The 12,376-nt window shown below is 47.3% G+C and overlaps 1 protein-coding gene across 1 annotated transcript in view; it reads left to right on the top strand.

Annotated features, from left to right (window-relative positions):
• Nucleotides 1–12,376, top strand: part of LOC144153456 (alkaline phosphatase, tissue-nonspecific isozyme-like) — a 93,952-nt gene that overhangs the window by 1,287 nt on the left and 80,289 nt on the right. The gene's annotated exons all lie outside the window — the stretch shown is intronic.

Here is a 12,376-nt window from a genome sequence, read left to right as displayed (position 1 = left end):
TTTGGAAAGAAAGAAAGAAAGTGAAGAAAAAATGCCCGCCAGGTGGGATCCGAACCCACGACCTCCAGAATACCGGTCTGGTGCGATAACCACTACGCTACCGGCGGGGCGATTTTCCCATTCACTTTCTGGGGTATTTATGTTAGGTATGTTTGTTTCCTGTGCTTGGGGGTGGTAGCCAGCGCCATTCGGACTAATCGGGGTGAAGGGGACCTTCTTTTTAACCCCCGGGTCGTGACTCGAGTGTCTACGACATGTCCAGAGTGGTCGACCAGCTTTGAACCCTCTTAAGCTCCCTTTGGCAACAAGACTGCCAGAACAGAGGCCCTCGCTATGCATGTAGCGAATCAGAATAGGAAATGAGGGGCTCGTTGAAAATAACACAGAAATAAGGGTTGGCAGTCGAGAAAACCTCGGAAAGCAAAGGGGAGGATGTGGTAGATCATTGAAACAGATTAAGAATTTGGAAAGAAAGAAAGAAAGTGAAGAAAAAATGCCCGCCAGGTGGGATCCGAACCCACGACCTCCAGAATACCGGTCTGGTGCGATAACCACTACGCTACCGGCGGGGCGATTTTCCCATTCACTTTCTGGGGTATTTATGTTAGGTATGTTTGTTTCCTGTGCTTGGGGGTGGTAGCCAGCGCCATTCGGACTAATCGGGGTGAAGGGGACCTTCTTTTTAACCCCCGGGTCGTGACTCGAGTGTCTACGACATGTCCAGAGTGGTCGACCAGCTTTGAACCCTCTTAAGCTCCCTTTGGCAACAAGACTGCCAGAACAGAGGCCCTCGCTATGCATGTAGCGAATCAGAATAGGAAATGAGGGGCTCGTTGAAAATAACACAGAAATAAGGGTTGGCAGTCGAGAAAACCTCGGAAAGCAAAGGGGAGGATGTGGTAGATCATTGAAACAGATTAAGAATTTGGAAAGAAAGAAAGAAAGTGAAGAAAAAATGCCCGCCAGGTGGGATCCGAACCCACGACCTCCAGAATACCGGTCTGGTGCGATAACCACTACGCTACCGGCGGGGCGATTTTCCCATTCACTTTCTGGGGTATTTATGTTAGGTATGTTTGTTTCCTGTGCTTGGGGGTGGTAGCCAGCGCCATTCGGACTAATCGGGGTGAAGGGGACCTTCTTTTTAACCCCCGGGTCGTGACTCGAGTGTCTACGACATGTCCAGAGTGGTCGACCAGCTTTGAACCCTCTTAAGCTCCCTTTGGCAACAAGACTGCCAGAACAGAGGCCCTCGCTATGCATGTAGCGAATCAGAATAGGAAATGAGGGGCTCGTTGAAAATAACACAGAAATAAGGGTTGGCAGTCGAGAAAACCTCGGAAAGCAAAGGGGAGGATGTGGTAGATCATTGAAACAGATTAAGAATTTGGAAAGAAAGAAAGAAAGTGAAGAAAAAATGCCCGCCAGGTGGGATCCGAACCCACGACCTCCAGAATACCGGTCTGGTGCGATAACCACTACGCTACCGGCGGGGCGATTTTCCCATTCACTTTCTGGGGTATTTATGTTAGGTATGTTTGTTTCCTGTGCTTGGGGGTGGTAGCCAGCGCCATTCGGACTAATCGGGGTGAAGGGGACCTTCTTTTTAACCCCCGGGTCGTGACTCGAGTGTCTACGACATGTCCAGAGTGGTCGACCAGCTTTGAACCCTCTTAAGCTCCCTTTGGCAACAAGACTGCCAGAACAGAGGCCCTCGCTATGCATGTAGCGAATCAGAATAGGAAATGAGGGGCTCGTTGAAAATAACACAGAAATAAGGGTTGGCAGTCGAGAAAACCTCGGAAAGCAAAGGGGAGGATGTGGTAGATCATTGAAACAGATTAAGAATTTGGAAAGAAAGAAAGAAAGTGAAGAAAAAATGCCCGCCAGGTGGGATCCGAACCCACGACCTCCAGAATACCGGTCTGGTGCGATAACCACTACGCTACCGGCGGGGCGATTTTCCCATTCACTTTCTGGGGTATTTATGTTAGGTATGTTTGTTTCCTGTGCTTGGGGGTGGTAGCCAGCGCCATTCGGACTAATCGGGGTGAAGGGGACCTTCTTTTTAACCCCCGGGTCGTGACTCGAGTGTCTACGACATGTCCAGAGTGGTCGACCAGCTTTGAACCCTCTTAAGCTCCCTTTGGCAACAAGACTGCCAGAACAGAGGCCCTCGCTATGCATGTAGCGAATCAGAATAGGAAATGAGGGGCTCGTTGAAAATAACACAGAAATAAGGGTTGGCAGTCGAGAAAACCTCGGAAAGCAAAGGGGAGGATGTGGTAGATCATTGAAACAGATTAAGAATTTGGAAAGAAAGAAAGAAAGTGAAGAAAAAATGCCCGCCAGGTGGGATCCGAACCCACGACCTCCAGAATACCGGTCTGGTGCGATAACCACTACGCTACCGGCGGGGCGATTTTCCCATTCACTTTCTGGGGTATTTATGTTAGGTATGTTTGTTTCCTGTGCTTGGGGGTGGTAGCCAGCGCCATTCGGACTAATCGGGGTGAAGGGGACCTTCTTTTTAACCCCCGGGTCGTGACTCGAGTGTCTACGACATGTCCAGAGTGGTCGACCAGCTTTGAACCCTCTTAAGCTCCCTTTGGCAACAAGACTGCCAGAACAGAGGCCCTCGCTATGCATGTAGCGAATCAGAATAGGAAATGAGGGGCTCGTTGAAAATAACACAGAAATAAGGGTTGGCAGTCGAGAAAACCTCGGAAAGCAAAGGGGAGGATGTGGTAGATCATTGAAACAGATTAAGAATTTGGAAAGAAAGAAAGAAAGTGAAGAAAAAATGCCCGCCAGGTGGGATCCGAACCCACGACCTCCAGAATACCGGTCTGGTGCGATAACCACTACGCTACCGGCGGGGCGATTTTCCCATTCACTTTCTGGGGTATTTATGTTAGGTATGTTTGTTTCCTGTGCTTGGGGGTGGTAGCCAGCGCCATTCGGACTAATCGGGGTGAAGGGGACCTTCTTTTTAACCCCCGGGTCGTGACTCGAGTGTCTACGACATGTCCAGAGTGGTCGACCAGCTTTGAACCCTCTTAAGCTCCCTTTGGCAACAAGACTGCCAGAACAGAGGCCCTCGCTATGCATGTAGCGAATCAGAATAGGAAATGAGGGGCTCGTTGAAAATAACACAGAAATAAGGGTTGGCAGTCGAGAAAACCTCGGAAAGCAAAGGGGAGGATGTGGTAGATCATTGAAACAGATTAAGAATTTGGAAAGAAAGAAAGAAAGTGAAGAAAAAATGCCCGCCAGGTGGGATCCGAACCCACGACCTCCAGAATACCGGTCTGGTGCGATAACCACTACGCTACCGGCGGGGCGATTTTCCCATTCACTTTCTGGGGTATTTATGTTAGGTATGTTTGTTTCCTGTGCTTGGGGGTGGTAGCCAGCGCCATTCGGACTAATCGGGGTGAAGGGGACCTTCTTTTTAACCCCCGGGTCGTGACTCGAGTGTCTACGACATGTCCAGAGTGGTCGACCAGCTTTGAACCCTCTTAAGCTCCCTTTGGCAACAAGACTGCCAGAACAGAGGCCCTCGCTATGCATGTAGCGAATCAGAATAGGAAATGAGGGGCTCGTTGAAAATAACACAGAAATAAGGGTTGGCAGTCGAGAAAACCTCGGAAAGCAAAGGGGAGGATGTGGTAGATCATTGAAACAGATTAAGAATTTGGAAAGAAAGAAAGAAAGTGAAAAAAAAAAACCTGGCGGGCATTTTTTCTTCACTTTCTTTCTTTCTTTCCAAATTCTTAATCTGTTTCAATGATCTACCACATCCTCCCCTTTGCTTTCCGAGGTTTTCTCGACTGCCAACCCTTATTTCTGTGTTATTTTCAACGAGCCCCTCATTTCCTATTCTGATTCGCTACATGCATAGCGAGGGCCTCTGTTCTGGCAGTCTTGTTGCCAAAGGGAGCTTAAGAGGGTTCAAAGCTGGTCGACCACTCTGGACATGTCGTAGACACTCGAGTCACGACCCGGGGGTTAAAAAGAAGGTCCCCTTCACCCCGATTAGTCCGAATGGCGCTGGCTACCACCCCCAAGCACAGGAAACAAACATACCTAACATAAATACCCCAGAAAGTGAATGGGAAAATCGCCCCGCCGGTAGCGTAGTGGTTATCGCACCAGACCGGTATTCTGGAGGTCGTGGGTTCGGATCCCACCTGGCGGGCATTTTTTCTTCACTTTCTTTCTTTCTTTCCAAATTCTTAATCTGTTTCAATGATCTACCACATCCTCCCCTTTGCTTTCCGAGGTTTTCTCGACTGCCAACCCTTATTTCTGTGTTATTTTCAACGAGCCCCTCATTTCCTATTCTGATTCGCTACATGCATAGCGAGGGCCTCTGTTCTGGCAGTCTTGTTGCCAAAGGGAGCTTAAGAGGGTTCAAAGCTGGTCGACCACTCTGGACATGTCGTAGACACTCGAGTCACGACCCGGGGGTTAAAAAGAAGGTCCCCTTCACCCCGATTAGTCCGAATGGCGCTGGCTACCACCCCCAAGCACAGGAAACAAACATACCTAACATAAATACCCCAGAAAGTGAATGGGAAAATCGCCCCGCCGGTAGCGTAGTGGTTATCGCACCAGACCGGTATTCTGGAGGTCGTGGGTTCGGATCCCACCTGGCGGGCATTTTTTCTTCACTTTCTTTCTTTCTTTCCAAATTCTTAATCTGTTTCAATGATCTACCACATCCTCCCCTTTGCTTTCCGAGGTTTTCTCGACTGCCAACCCTTATTTCTGTGTTATTTTCAACGAGCCCCTCATTTCCTATTCTGATTCGCTACATGCATAGCGAGGGCCTCTGTTCTGGCAGTCTTGTTGCCAAAGGGAGCTTAAGAGGGTTCAAAGCTGGTCGACCACTCTGGACATGTCGTAGACACTCGAGTCACGACCCGGGGGTTAAAAAGAAGGTCCCCTTCACCCCGATTAGTCCGAATGGCGCTGGCTACCACCCCCAAGCACAGGAAACAAACATACCTAACATAAATACCCCAGAAAGTGAATGGGAAAATCGCCCCGCCGGTAGCGTAGTGGTTATCGCACCAGACCGGTATTCTGGAGGTCGTGGGTTCGGATCCCACCTGGCGGGCATTTTTTCTTCACTTTCTTTCTTTCTTTCCAAATTCTTAATCTGTTTCAATGATCTACCACATCCTCCCCTTTGCTTTCCGAGGTTTTCTCGACTGCCAACCCTTATTTCTGTGTTATTTTCAACGAGCCCCTCATTTCCTATTCTGATTCGCTACATGCATAGCGAGGGCCTCTGTTCTGGCAGTCTTGTTGCCAAAGGGAGCTTAAGAGGGTTCAAAGCTGGTCGACCACTCTGGACATGTCGTAGACACTCGAGTCACGACCCGGGGGTTAAAAAGAAGGTCCCCTTCACCCCGATTAGTCCGAATGGCGCTGGCTACCACCCCCAAGCACAGGAAACAAACATACCTAACATAAATACCCCAGAAAGTGAATGGGAAAATCGCCCCGCCGGTAGCGTAGTGGTTATCGCACCAGACCGGTATTCTGGAGGTCGTGGGTTCGGATCCCACCTGGCGGGCATTTTTTCTTCACTTTCTTTCTTTCTTTCCAAATTCTTAATCTGTTTCAATGATCTACCACATCCTCCCCTTTGCTTTCCGAGGTTTTCTCGACTGCCAACCCTTATTTCTGTGTTATTTTCAACGAGCCCCTCATTTCCTATTCTGATTCGCTACATGCATAGCGAGGGCCTCTGTTCTGGCAGTCTTGTTGCCAAAGGGAGCTTAAGAGGGTTCAAAGCTGGTCGACCACTCTGGACATGTCGTAGACACTCGAGTCACGACCCGGGGGTTAAAAAGAAGGTCCCCTTCACCCCGATTAGTCCGAATGGCGCTGGCTACCACCCCCAAGCACAGGAAACAAACATACCTAACATAAATACCCCAGAAAGTGAATGGGAAAATCGCCCCGCCGGTAGCGTAGTGGTTATCGCACCAGACCGGTATTCTGGAGGTCGTGGGTTCGGATCCCACCTGGCGGGCATTTTTTCTTCACTTTCTTTCTTTCTTTCCAAATTCTTAATCTGTTTCAATGATCTACCACATCCTCCCCTTTGCTTTCCGAGGTTTTCTCGACTGCCAACCCTTATTTCTGTGTTATTTTCAACGAGCCCCTCATCTCCTATTCTGATTCGCTATATATATATATATATATATATATATATATATATATATATATATATATATATATATATATATATATATATATATATATATATAGCGAGAGAGAGAGAAATTATTAAAAGTGCAGTGTACAATATTGTACGTTTAGATCGTTCTAGATGTGTTGACGTAGCTAACGAAAAATCGTCCCATGGGTTCGTGCTTAGTTTGCGATTTGAGTGTTTAAAGGCTTAACGATTGAATGGGCGCACTTAGGTAGTTTTTTTTTTTTTTGTTTCATCTCGCCACCACACAGCCGTTGTTGGTTTTGATTAAACGAATAGACCCGCAATGATCTCGTACGCCATGATAGGAATGTACCCCAGAAATTTCAAGTTTCCAGGTCCACCATTTCGGGCTGGGCGTTATTACCAGACCTTAGCCGTTTTCCCTACGGGAGGGATTTAACTTAAAGTATTCCGCTCACCTTTTTACACGTTAGCTAGGCCAAAATCCTGAAATTGATTTTTGGACATTTCTATATGTAACAATTGAAAGCAAAAACCAAATGGACATATGAGCGCGCTGAACCGCTATTTAAAAATCAGTAGAAACAGGTAATGTACCCCAAATACATTTTTTTATTATGCGTTGGTAGGCTTTTGAAAATCGAATGGGGTACCTATGCAAGTCAAAACCAGTTCGATACCTTAACGGGCCTGCGATGTAATGTAGAATTCTTTAATAATACTTTAGCACTCCCCCCCCACCTAAAAGGTCTAATTTCTGCAAAAATTCAACCGTATTGACCTCCAACAGCATGATAACACTACTTCGTAGCTTTCAGGTTTCTGCGACCAGCGGTTTAACTGGGCGTATATATTAGCGGTCACACCGTTACGGACTTCTAAGGGGGAAATATGAAAAAAATGGCCGCGTATCTGCTTCTTCCGTTGCAAATGTCAACGAAAAATGATAGTCGACTGCTGCCCGTGACAAGAAAAGGCCTCCATTTTCTTTCCCGCTCACCTCTCATGCTGTTCCTCTCCTTTCCGTCTCGTTCGTCCCAAGATAACACGCTAGAGGTTTGCTCAAGGCAATTTAAATTTACCGCGCTCCACTTCTCCAAGTCGGGTGTCTCGATGCCAGCGCTGCCATACGGTGGAGCTGCGCGTGAAATGAGGCACCCTACTACAACGTTTCTAGAACCACGTTGCCCTACTCCACGAGCGCACCCAGCGGAACGTGAAACCAATCTAGTGGAACCTTTCGCTGCTATTATCGCTTGATTTTTTTTAAACCGCCAGGTAGCGCGGCAAACAGCAGGCGAAGGTTTCCTGCAGATGAGGTAGTATTTTATTTGCTATCGCAAAAACCAAGCATCCGTGATTTTTAACAAAGCGACAATGCAAATATCACTCATGTATTGATTTCCTTCCTTATGTATGCGTAATGTCTTGTTCTTGTTAACAATGTTGACAAGTGCTGTTGACAATGTTGACAATACTTCGACGTTCGCATTTGGCTGTAGACATATACGACTACTGCACAGTCTCTGTTTCACTTTGACTGGGTGGCTGAACCGAGTCAGAGACAGACAGACAGACAGACATACTACAGACAAACCGAAATTTCTGAGTTTAAATAGTCCAAGGAAGGTGATCGTCTTCAAAAGTCTTCCCACTCTCCTAGCGGCATGCTCTGCTGCGACCAGCGCGCAGCCAGCGCATCAGCGTGCGCGGCGTGCTTTGCTTGGGCAGGAACCACGCCAGCTCGAATATCACTTGAACACTTCTTTCACGCGCGAACGGGACGTTCGGCCAGAAACACTGATGCCAATGCAACGCAGACAAGGTTGTCTGTCATCAAGCACAACACACACACGACACAAGTCCTATCCTTCAGCTCAGCTTCACGGCATTCGAACGAGGTTCTCACCTGTCGCTATCACCACTCAGACTTTTGGCTGCGATTATTCCTTGTGTTCTTGGCGTCCTTTTTCCGCACCATAATGTCGGAGCGAGGAGACACGATAATTCTCACATGAGAGGCGCGTCAGCCTCACCGTGCAGCAGCGGCAGCAGCTTGGAACGTTTTCCCGCATGGGCGCCACCGCTCGCGCCGGGGAGTCGCACACAAAAAAAACATGAGGACATGTGTTTCCCAGGACCCGCTACCTTTAGGGGCGCAAAAATAGAACCGAAACTAGAAAAACTAACATCGGCTTGGTAGCAACGCTGGGTGAAATCTTTAAAAGCGTTTGTTTTTCTGAGTACAGTTTAATCGGTACGTAACGAAGTTGACAAAAGTTCGCAATTTTTCGTTATGTGCAGGGTCTTCGTTATATTCAGGTTTAGAGCTAAGGTTCGCTGAATAAAGCAGAAATGAAGCCAAAATGCAATCCAAGATGCTATAAATCAGTGAAGGTTAACTGAGCCTTCACGAATGCATTTCACAGCGAAAATTCCCCGCATTTCCCCGAGGGGAAGAATGTGAAAGTGCGAATGCACGAGTTGAATTTGCGCGGTTCGGTAATGTTCGCGAAAGAGAGATCACACACACACACACAACTACAAAGAAAGAAAGATGCATTTATTCACAGACACCTATTTGTGTTGTCGTTGTACTTGATTGCTAGAGCGGATCTCAGCTTTGAAATTTCGTGTCAGTACTCCTTTAAGCAGGTGCATTAGCCCTTCTCACGCCCGATTCTTGGCCAATCCCCCACGTGGGTATGTTCCATGTCAGCGGCCAGGCAGCGCGCGCCCATCTCCCCCCGTTGCCAAGGAAGACGAGGAGATTCCTGGCCAATCCCCCACGTGGGTATGTGCTATGTCAGCTGCCAGGCTGCGCGCGCCCATCTCCACGTGCGCGGACATCGCCGGTGGACGCAGGTTCAGGGTCGCTTAAAAAGTGCATTGCACTTAAAAACTGCGTGAGTTGCGTCTGCCACTTTCGCGCAAGCATAGGGACTACACGGCGCTTAAAAGAGGCAAGGTCACTTACCGCCATAATAGCAAACGTAACTGAAGCATAACTTTTGCCTTTTGACACTTTGGGGTGCGTTAATACGTTCCAAGAACCCAACGTGTGCGGAAAGAGCGCCTTTTTGCGAACTTGATGCACTTTACCGCACTCGGAACTGTTGAGAGGGTGGCCCACCATACCTGGGACACTATACCGCGCGGCGACATTCTTATTTCTCGCCGGTGGAGACGGCACTTGAAATTGTGGGCTTCTTTTGAAAAGACAGAACTTTTTTTTTTTCTGGCAGCAGAACTGATCACCGGCAAAACGATACCACAGGTAGCAGTAAAGACGCGCGACTACATGCCGACAGAATGGCCTAGCATCTCAAAACGCAAGTGTCGAAGAACGGACGCTGCACTCACACGTGGAAACGCAATGTAGTTTTCTGGCCGGTTGAAAATAAGTGAAGTGTACTTACTCCTTCTACGGGGCGGCACTGTCACTTTAGTAACTTAGTTTTTATACGATTCTAGGGGTATTCGTTTCAGCTGAATCCTTACACTAACGCTAGTATTCGCTAAATCCCTGCATTTTCCCGACCGATTTTTTAGTAACAGTGCAAAAAACAATGACTGTTGAATTTGCGACTTTGTTACATAAAGATAAACCACCCCAACGTTTCGTTACAAAGTGGTCGCGAACTCACGGGCTTCAATGGGTCTGGCAAAGAGGGATTGACAAAAATCGTTAAATCCAGTAATTCGTTACATAGAAGTTCGTTACATCCAGGTTTAACTGTACAATTCACCAGCAAGAAGGAATTCGATATATCAATCGGCCCTACCTATATTAGGTAATCCGTAATAACACCAAATTTGCACCGGAACTCAGATTCACGCGACAGGAATTGGGTAGTCCTGAAACCCGAAGTGTACTTTTTAGATATTTTTACCGGCCGCATATATCACCAGACATCACTTCGATATCTCGAAGGGTGAGTGAGATAATGAATTTGGCAATACAGATTTCTCCCTTTTTCCCCCTTGAGGCATGATGATAGAACACAATGATGGATATTGGCTCCAGAAATTTCCATTTTCCACGTCCGGCAGTTTCCGTGTGGTGTCAATCGATCGATCGATCGATCGATCGATCCAATCAATCAATCAATCAATCAATCAATCAATCAATCGATCAATCAATCAATCAATCAATCAATCAATCAATCAATCAATCAATCAATCAATCAATCAATCAATCAATCAATCAATCAATCAATCAATCAATCAGTCGGTCGGTCGGTCAGTCGGTAGGTAGGAATAGAATAACGACAGAGACGCTTCGCTTCTGATCCTTTTCTTTTTACCCTTGCTTGTTGACACGGCTTTCTTCGAGGTCCGGTCCCGGCTTATGCTTTTGAATGGTCTCTATCCAGTCTCCTATTGCTCATTTCCTTTCGCTACTGCCCGCTTAACCTACGTGATGCCACTGTGATCTCCTCGCATTGCAAAGACATGTGCGGGATTGAGTGTTGATGTAACGACATCGGGAAATGCATAGAAGTCTTGACTAATACAGCTCTGGTGTAATAGGTATCGAATAAAAACCTTTAAAAAGAATTTAATGTTACCGTACAGGGCGGAATATACACTAGACTCGCGATAATCCAAACCCGAAGGGACCCAAGGATTTTGCTTGAATTATCAGAAGTTCTTATTAATGTGACTCGCGCCCACTTGTGACCTGTGATGTGTGACTTGTGACTTCTGACCAGCTTGTGTTGTGATGAAACATTCCAATATATTTAATACCACAACATTCGCACCCAGCACGGAACTTCCATTCCCAGTTTGAAGAAAGATCAGGAATCGATGATTGTTTGTTTTTGCATGAGTGTTCAAAACAAAGTTTTTTATGATAGCATGAGCAGCCGGCTCATGCCCACGCGGTTGTTGGCGCGTGCGGTTTCGCTTTGGCACGTGTCGGCAGGTGACCGACTTTACTTCTAACGATTATTGACTTAAGGACGCACATCTGCAGATAGAGGCGAGAAATGCAGATGGCAATCAAAAAGTACGAATTTACCCAATGGAGCAGTTTCAATTAAGCGGCTACGAAATACATTGAAAACATAAAGGGCCAATCAAAATTTGAAATTCATTCCAACCGCTTGGAAGTTTGAATCTTCAGAGTTTGAACTATTGCGAGTCGACTGCGTAAGAGAACTAGACACTTGCGCGCGTCCTTTTGCGAGCATCGAAATTTAACACCGCTCATTGTACCGCGATCAGCATGTCAGTTCCAGTGTGAGTGCAAAGTACTAAATGCAATGCCTACTCGCTGGAAGCGCGCGCATTTGAACAGTGCGCGGCCCCTTCCAGTGGATCTATACAACGAGGAGGTTACAAGCCCCGAATCCAAATCAGAGGCAGATGCGACAACAGAAGAGCCACCGTCTCCCGTCTCACGTAAGTACTACGAGTAAAATTTCTCCCCGCGCACAGAAGCCGTAACCTGTCGTTTTGGCGCAGATCTTGAGCATGAACACTGTATTGCATATTATGGTAGCATTGTGCTCCTAAGGGCAAGGTGGGCCTCAAACGCAAACGGGATGGCCGCCCATGAAGTGTTTATGAAGCGCCAGAAAGTATAATGAGCATGCTTATATATTTTGTCTCCACCATTTAAAAGGGCCATAAAAACAAACAAGTCTCATTAGTTACAAAGACTGCTTTATCGTGATAACAATCAATCCCACTGTGCCGCAAACTTCAAATACCCTAAATACCAAGGAAAACAAATGAGCCAGAGTGGAGACTCTCCAAACACATTCCGGCTATTTCTCTATGACGTCATGGAATCATGTTCGAGCGATTGGACATCCCCAACGTAAGCAACTATAAAGAAACGGTCTGGACGATTGCAGTGTGGCCTCTAGTTCCGTTGGATTGTATCACTTGAGAGCGAATGTGCGGTTAACACACTGATACCCACTTTTAGTCCAAGCCCAGATTGCGTCACTGTTGCGCGAAATTCGAATCTTTTTGAATTTTCCTCGCTTTGTGCGTGCGTGCGTGCGTGTGCGCGTGTGCGTGTGCCAGTGAGCATCTTTATGCCCGCGTGTGTGTGTGCGTGTGCGCGTGCGTGGGTGTGCGCGTGAGCGTGAGCGTGTGCGAATGCGTGTGAGCGCGTGAGTGCGTGGCGTGTACTCGTTACTTCGTGTTTGCGTGTGCATG

Source organism: Haemaphysalis longicornis, unplaced genomic scaffold (genome assembly GCF_048455015.1).
Source record: "Haemaphysalis longicornis isolate Haplotype H1 unplaced genomic scaffold, Haemaphysalis longicornis Haplotype H1 scaffold_9, whole genome shotgun sequence".
NCBI classification, from domain to species: Eukaryota; Metazoa; Arthropoda; class Arachnida; order Ixodida; family Ixodidae; genus Haemaphysalis; species Haemaphysalis longicornis.
This window is presented reverse-complemented; position numbering and strand designations above follow the sequence as displayed.